Source organism: Vicugna pacos, chromosome 16 (genome assembly GCF_048564905.1).
Source record: "Vicugna pacos chromosome 16, VicPac4, whole genome shotgun sequence".
NCBI classification, from domain to species: domain Eukaryota; kingdom Metazoa; phylum Chordata; class Mammalia; order Artiodactyla; family Camelidae; genus Vicugna; species Vicugna pacos.
The window spans coordinates 48,757,044-48,765,807 of record NC_133002.1 but is presented as its reverse complement, the minus strand read 5'-3'; the positions used below and the strand labels follow the sequence as shown (position 1 = coordinate 48,765,807).

The window sequence follows — 8,764 nt, the reverse complement described above, 5'->3', positions numbered from 1 at the left end:
CCTCAATCGCTTCAACTTTAACGACCTTCGAGTCTATAGCAGTTTCCACCCATAACCATGTGAGGGAGCTTCCCAGGCTGTCCACTTCCCAGGATTCAACTCTCCAGCCCATAACTTCAATCCCTTCCAGCTTTCTTGCTTCCTTATTCCTATTTCCTCAGTTCTTCCATCTTCTAGAGGCAAAAATCCTTTTAATCTTTTTTTCTTTTAAATCCATCTCCATTTTGGTTCCTTCCTAACTAGTCTCAGGTCTTGGCTTCATGACTATTTAAACTGGGCGGGGTTTGGGGTGGTGTTACAAAATAGAAAGCCTCTAAAAATTGAGTGATGCAGACCCAGTGCCTTAGTCCACTCAGGCTGCCGTAACAAAATACCATAGACTGGTGGCTTAAGCAACAGAACTTTATTTTCTAGCAGTTGTGGAGACTGGAAAATCCAAGATCAAGATTTTGACAAAGTTTGGTTTCTAGTGAGGACTCTCTTCCTGGCTTGTAGATGGCCACTTTCCTGCTGTGTCCTCACATGGCAGGGGGTGGAGTGGGGGCATGGAGAGGGAGGAAAGAGAGAGAGAGAGAGAGAGATCAGAGTCTCTACTGTTTTTCCTTATAAGGACTCTAAACCTGTTGGATCAAAGACCTCCATCTATGATCTCATTTAACCTTAATTATTTCCAAAAAGACCCTATCGCCAGATGACGTCATCTTGAGGGTTAAGTCTTCTACATATGAATTTTGAAGGGATGCAATTCAGTCCATAGATCTCAGGTATTAAAGATGTTATAGGATATGGCAGGGACTGTGACAAAGCAGAGAAGCACAAGCCCGGTCCTGAGCTGCTGCTCAGCCCCAGGAGATGTTGCCATACAGCAGAGGCCCTTAACAATAATTGTGCTGTGGAAAGCTTTGACATTCTCACAAGGTCTATGAATAGGTCTTCTGGATAATAGTTCAGATGTAACATCTTTGATTAGACACCTGAGCTATTATTATAAGCTCTAAATGCAATACTTGGGGCAGTAAAATTGGGGGACAGAATTTGCTCACCCTTTTAATATGTACATCCATGGTCACAGGAACATCCATTACTCCAGCTCTCGTCACAGAGTATTGTAATTACTTGGTGAAAACGAAATTAGTTTTTGCTGTTCACTGCTGTTCCTCCAGAGATTTTTTAAAAAAATATATTTCCTTTGTGAAATATAACATCTATCCAGAAAAAATATATATAAGTTTGGGGGTACATTTTAATAAGTAGTTATAGAGCAAATACTTGTGTACCCATCACCTGATCAAAAAAGTAGAACACTGCTAGCTCTTAAGAACAACCCTTATTCCCAATCAAAACAAACAAACAAACAAAACCAAAAACCTCCTTTTGCTCCCTACTGGCTCTCCTGACTTTTATTGTGTTCACTTCTTTCTTTTTCCTTATTTTACCTCTTATCTATGCATCCCTAAACAATATAGTTTAGTTTTGCCTGCTTTTAAACTTTATATAAATGGAATCATACAAGAAAATCTTGCTTTTTTGTGTGTTCAACATTACCTTTGTAAAAATTTATTCATGTTGTTGAGTATAACCATAATTTATTGATTTTCCTTGTACAAATATATCACAATTTAACCATTTTATGCTTGGTAGATATTTGGGATGCTTCCTTTCTGGGTCACTGAGGAACAATGCTGCTATGAATAATGTTGTACAGTCATCCTGACACTGACACTTAAAATTCTGCATTTGCTAGTAATATATATGTAGTACTGGGATTGCTCTGATAGAGCATGTATATCTTAAATTTTATTAGATTACATTAAAGTTGTTTACAAATTCAATGTACCAGTTTACACTCACACCAGCAGTGTATGAGGATTGCTAGTCTTCATTTATTGATTTGTAGGAGGTCTTTATACACAGCATTATGGAAACTAGCACTTTGTAATATGAATAGCCAAACATTCTTACCAAGTTTACAATTTGTTTAAAGAGACACTGATTTTATTCCTCCCTAGAGGAATGAAAATGTAACTGGAAAAAGTGGAGTATTCTAACTTTGAGGCATTTAAAGGAAAAGCAGGCATTCTGGGATAACCTTAATTTGCTATTATATATGCCATTAATACAAATAATCTTACCAGAAATTTTCATGGAATGCTTTGGAAAATAAGATGCTATAATAATAATAATGATAGCTAAAAATTGAATGTTTAGCATGTGTCAGGCACTATTTTAAATCCATTCTATGTGTTAACTAATTTAATCCTCACAAAACCCCTAGGAGGTAGGTACTATTTTCTGCTCCATTTTACAGATCTGTGAAATAAGATACTGAATTGCAGATGTTTTCTAGGGCTGATTTAAGCAATACAAAGAAACTAAGAGAAAAGACTCTTCCTTAACTGATAGGGATGTTTCTTTTTATAATATGTTTTCCCTCTTAGTAATGGATGATACTCTATCCTAGGTTCCTCTTCTTCATCTTCTCAGATCTGAAATACACTTCAGAGCTTTCTCTTTTTTCTTTCAAGAGAGACAAAGTGTATATATCTTTCATCCAACCCTCATTCATCACCTCTGTTCTTTGTGTCTCAGGGATGTCAGATATCTGCAGGCAGGACTGGGAGCCAGAGGGTGCTTGGAACAAGTGGGGAAAGGGAAGAGTGAGACAGAGATAAGGGGGTGAAGACAGGGGCACATCCCTACATGGGGCTGTGGAGGGTAGAAAGGATGATTTCTTTAGGATAGGGTTTCTTAACCTGGGGTCCACAGATTAAGAAATCCATGAACTTGGATTGGGAAAAGTAATGTGCCTTTATTTTTGCTAAACTCTAACTGAAAATTAGTATTTACTTCTATTATGAATGGAGACAACAAATCAAGTAGTCTTAGCAATGCTTATAATTTTGTCACCAATAAAAATCACAGATACTTTGCTTCTATATGACAGTTGTTGCAGATATCTTGAAATCTTATTTATGCTCTTTGCTACCTCAAAATTATGGTGGTCACTAAGCCTGCCATTAGATCTTATTACTTACTACATTAATGTAAAGCACATATGATACTATATTACACTTTAAAAATATTTTGAAAGTTGTATTTTAATATAATTGCTTTCCTTTGAATTCCTGTGTATTTTTTTTGCATTTAAAAACATTCTGAGAAGGATATGTGCTATGAAAAAGTTAATAACTCTGCTTTATGGGTATTCTCTTGGCTTTCATTCATATTGAATGAGCTTAAAAAGAGTTTCTGGGGAAAGAGAGTGGGGAGGGATAAATTGGGAATTCGAGATTTGCAGATACTAACAACTATATATGTAAAATAGATAAACAACAAGGTCCTACTGTATGCATAGCGCAGAGAACTATATTCAATATCTTATAATAGCCTATAATGAAAAAGAATATGAAAAGGAATATATAGATGTATAACTGAATCACTATGCTGCACACCAGAAAATAACACAACATTGTAAATCAACTGTACTTCAATTAAAAACCCAAAACAGTGCTTGATCATATGACATGGCATAATTCACTTAAGCAATTCCCTGTTGTTGGACATTTAGGTTGTTTCCTTTTATCCTTTTGCTATTATAAATAATGTTATAATAAACATCCTTTTCCATTAAAAAAAAAAAAAGGATCCCTGAAGTGAGCCTTAAGATCTGTGAGGCTCTCATAGTTTTATTATTTTATTTTTCCAAAGACCCTTCCTCCCTTAACTTTCATGCCTCTTAAATAGTCTATTTTTCTTAACTCACTGACCCTCTTTCTATTTCTTTGCATTCTCCTGACTTCATCATAGGTGTCTTTACAGTTCTACGGGGATTTTATCCTTTAGCATGTCATCAATCATCATATTGTGGTGGAGAACCCTAAATCTCCCCTAGTCCACATTACACCCTCTCCCAAGTTCCACAGCTTCCAAGTTCCATGCCTCTGGGATATTGCCACTTAGTTTTATTACTGATATCTGGAACTGAACATATTAAAAACTTAGATTCTCCCCCAATGTTATTCCACTTTGCCTGGATGACCATCCTATCTGCCCCCCTGGCTTTGCAACCTTAGAAGTATTTTAAAATTTAAACCAATTGATTTTTAAAAATCGGAATCTTCGTGAATGGTATAAAAATCAAAAGATACAATAGGATATACAGTGAAATATAAGTCTTCCTCCCACCCGGTTTCCTCAACACTCAGATCCCCTCCCAGGAGGAAACCACTGTTACAAGTTCTTAAAAGTGATTTTTGATTCCTTCTTATATTGGCTATATATCAAGTCCTTCCTTGTCTGTGAGATGGTGTGCTTTCTTCTCCAGGCCCTTGTGACCTTATATCTGGTTGACTTTATATATAAGTATTTGTATGTGTATATTTTATATACATATATAAAATCTCCCTCTATGGCCTTCCGGCTTTGAGTTTTCATCACGTCGCTTCCTGGATGAAGAACCTACAAGGGTGAGGGGCCAGGGTTGGGGGTGATGGAGAAGAGGATCTAAAGGGTACTTAGGTTGGGGGTTCGCAGTGGCAGACTGTTGGGAAGCTCTGCTAGGATTCCTATTTCTATTCCTTCTGCCTCAGGCCCCCTTCCAGTCCTCTCGTCCAAATGTCTCTCGTTTCCAAGAGCCGAGACAGAGATAGCGAGATACAGAGACAGAGACGCCGAGGCACCAGCATCCCTCTCCCCGCTCTGTCCCGCCCCATCACTCTGACGGACATCCGCCATCAGCCAATGGCGCTCCCGATATCCGCCAGAAGGGCCAATGAGAGACAGAGGAGGGCGGAAGATTCCCCGCCCCCACTTCTAGGCTTGGTTGAGCCGTGCAGGTAGGTCCGGGGGCCGGGGGAGCTGCCGTTGGCACTAGTGCCCCGGGGGGTGGGGGCACGAGTTGGTAGGGGTGATGGTGGGGAAGGGGAGGCGACCCCGACTGCGGGAGCCCGAGGGGGTGGCCCGGCTGAGAGGCGGGGGGCCGACGGGCCCGGGGAGCGGGCGCCGCCGAGGGCCCTGGAAGCGACTGGGCTGGGGGAGCGGGGACGCGTGTGTGGGGCACAGGGACCCCCGCCCCGCGCCACCCGCAGGCCTGGGCCGCGGGCTGCCGGCGGAGGGGCCGGAGGCCTGGTGCTCGTGGGGCGGGCTGGGCTGGGCCCGGGGCCGGGGGCGCCGAGAGGAGCCCGGGGCGCCAGGCCGAGCCGAGGTGGGACGGACCGACACTGAGAGGAAGGGAAGCTGCATCCCGCGGGCCGCCCCCTCCTGAAGCGAGCCGGGGCAACGGCCGCAGGCTCCCCTACCCTGAGCCCACTCCCCTACTCGCCCCCTCCCTAACAATGGGTTTAGGGCAGAAGGAGTCGCCCTGCTGCGGGAAGGTGTCGGGAGTTGGGGGGGGGTAGGTTTGGGACTAGGGTCCAAGGTGGGGGAGGGGTGAGAACTCGGGTTCTCCCCTTTCTTTTCTCTCCTTCGCTTTTGCCATGGGGATCATGGAGGGGCTGTTAAACCCTCCTCAGACTTGGGTCAAGAGTCAAACTGCCCCCCCCGCCCCCCAAATCCGATGAGCTGTAAGGAAAGTGATGCCAAGCCTTCGAAGCCGAAGTGACACACGCATAGCAAGAACAAATCCACTCCTGAGGTTTTTATTTTTAATTTTTCTTAAAAATGAGGGTACTATGGTCTTTGGTTTTTTCTCGAAATTTATTTTACAGAGGTGGGTGCTGTTATTTTTGTCCCTACTCGGGCAAGCCTCCATTTTAAGCGAAGCAGTAACTGGTTAAGCTGGAATTTTCATTCAGGCCTAGAACTTGAACAGGGATTCTGTAAGAGGTCATTTAATCCATCCTCCTGCCTTCAGACAAACTTGCCTCCCTCCATCCTCAAAATTAAGTTGTTTGGTCAGCTTTTAAAGGTCTTCAGGAAAGAAGAGAGTTTTTTTTTTGTTTGCAGCACTCAGTCAAGAATGGATTTTATTTTTCACGTAGAATGGGCTCTGTAACTTAAAATTTAGGACAATCAGAATGATTTGAAATGTTTTAATTTATTAAGTAAAATTAAATGGGGCAAGGGTCTTTTTTATTTGATCAGTTTAAAAAATCACTTTTTAATAGTGTTAATGAAGTGGATAATCATTTTTTTAATCTGGAAAAAATGGTTTTGGTTTTCTAATTATTTGATAAGCAATTTTATGTTATCTAAAGTATGTGTTACACACTTAATCCAATTTTATGTAAAGTATATTTCTATTTCTGTATGGTGATACATATACTACACACATTTGGCCTTTTCCGAAGGGGATGTCATTTTCTGCATCTCTTTAGGATGGTGAGGCAAATAGTACTTCAAATCTCTGTCCACATAGCTTAAACTATTTGCTTAGTCTTCATTATTTTTTAGTCTAAATGAAAGTCCTCTCTTTTAGGTACCTTCCTGAAACAAAAAATTTTCCCACCTGCTCATACTTGGTGACTGAGGGATTACTAAGACTCTCTTGCTCATTTCTGAGTACTGTCTGAACTATTCCTGACACTATGAATGCTATTTGGATGCCTCTAAAGGTAAGATGTGGTTTAAAAAAATTTTTTTTAATTAAAGGCATTTTGTTTCTTTTTCTTTAGAATTGAGGATTTTCTAATCTCGAATTTGCAATTCTTCAACTCTCTTACCTGACCTTCTTTTCCCTTAAAAACTATTATGTTTGCTTCCTAGGACTGATTGGTTACTCCTTACCTTGTGTTGCTACTTATTGATTATTGGTGTTAAAATATTAATGAAGTTCTCAAATTTACTTCCATCATAATGATGTATTTATTTCTTAACATTAAATTATGACAACCCACATGGTTGTAAAATTCTGTTCCAATCTCAGTAGGATGGATTGGCAATTCAGACAGCCAGGTCCACTTTCAAACAGGTACTTTAGTGTCATAGGTGCTAGGGCGTGTCCCACTCTTGCAAGTCTGTAGCTGATTCATGTGTTACAAAAGATGTGTCATTAGCTATTTGTTTACTCTGAAACTTCATTTAGTATATGTTAGAAGTTTTATTATTTATTTAGTAGTTATGTGTACAGCTGTGAGAGTTTTCTTGCTACTCCTTAGTCCTTTGTATGCGAATTTACACTATTCTTCGCAACAGGTAGTACTTTGTGCCAAGTTTCATCCCACAGGATAAACCTATTTTGGGCAGTGTAGGCAAGTGATCTTTACATAAAAAAAAACTCTCGTTGATGTGGTGATTCTCCAGTCTCTTGGCTACTTCCAGTTTCTTGTACATAGATGACCAAAAGACTCTCCATAGGGACTAAACAGAGGACAAAGCTTAAAGATACACGTAGGGAGGAAAATGGGTGGAAGGATGGGGAGAGAAAGATAAGGAGTGATGGAAGCCCTCCACCAGCTTCACCAAATGGCAACAGGTTGTCTTACCTTGGAGCTAAACAAAATAAATCAAAAGTGTAGTTAAGATTGTTGTGTGGTAGTCTGTCCTTGGAAGTCCACGTTAATGCAGTGATTAAATCAGAGATTGATGCAGTTAGTGTAAACTAGATATTTGAATTGTGGGAAATCTTTAAGTAAATGTAAACTGAGTTCTCCTCTTCGTGTGTGTTCTAGATGCTATTGTTGGATAAGGAATGCTTATATTAGTATAAAGGATGCCAGAGTGACAGTTTTTCCAGCCACTGTCCTGTAGAACTGAAGGTGTTGCATAGGGAATCCACCCTGATGTCCTGAATCCATAGGAATTGGAGGACCCTGTACAGAAATATTTCTCTTTGGTACTGAGTGTTTAGTGCCAGGACCTCTGTTTTCTCTAGGAAGCAGGCAAAGGGGTATCAGTGGGTACTACTTCCCTAGAAACCCAGGGAACTGGGGAGCAATATATTGGATTTTATTTCACAGTCACCTTGGCTTTAACTAATGTATTAGATCCATAAAAGCTTGGTTTTATATATATATATATATATATATATATGTATATATATATGTGTGTGTGTATATATGTATATGTGTGTGTGTGTGTGTGTGTGTGTGTGTGTGTGTGTGTGTATATATATTCCACAGTGACCCCTAAAGTTGCACCAAAGGCCTGTGGCATGCTAAGAATACAGAGTGCAGTCAGTACTCCACACTGTGTGTTACCACCTGTTAGCAGCTTTAGAGTATAGTTCTGTGGCTGCCTTAATTTAAACCTTTTATCAGTGGAAGACCTCTTCTGAGTCTAAACAAATTTTTTATTTGCCAACATTTTTCGTCTCCTTTTATGACTTAAAAAAAAGCTTAGAAACTGTAGTGTTTGACCTGGGCAGAGGGAAAAAGGGCATTTTTTGGGGTGAGGGAAAAGACAGCATTGAATTTGCAGGATGGAGAATAAAAAAGGGAGAGAGCTTTATTCTCTTTTTTTGTTGTGAATACCTTGAAATGTTTCTGAAATGTACCTTCAGATTCCAGTACTTATTTTTAAGTAAAAAAAAAAGTAGGCTAATTAAGATGTATGCTTTGGAGCCAAAATATTCATTTTCTATAGTTCTTACGCTTTGTTTCTGATTATCTTATTTCAGAATGACTCTGGTTCTATCAGGAGTTACTTAAATGTTAGACCCACATATGTGCTGCTTTTGTTTCCATGCTTATGGAAAATAGTGCCAGTACTCACCCTTTTCAAGAACCAAAGTACCAAAGGAAACATAAATAACAGGAAAAATAACTCCAAACAAAAGCTCCTCAGTTTAACGCACGCTTGTTAATTAGAAGTTCCCATGGAAATTATT

General features: G+C 40.0%; 1 protein-coding gene across 2 annotated transcripts in view; it reads left to right on the top strand.

Annotated features, from left to right (window-relative positions):
- The first annotated feature begins 4,809 nt into the window (after nt 1-4,809).
- The window catches only part of KANSL1 (KAT8 regulatory NSL complex subunit 1), a 163,511-nt gene continuing 159,556 nt past the window's right edge, over nt 4,810-8,764 (top strand). The window contains exons 1-2 of one of the 2 annotated variants that reach the window (XM_015235177.3): nt 4,810-4,835; nt 6,416-6,551. The gene's annotated coding sequence lies outside the window, so the exon portion shown is untranslated. Of the gene's footprint in view, nt 4,836-5,433; nt 5,633-6,415; nt 6,552-8,764 lie in introns of those variants that run through there. The other variant, XM_031685559.2, reaches the window with a different exon arrangement.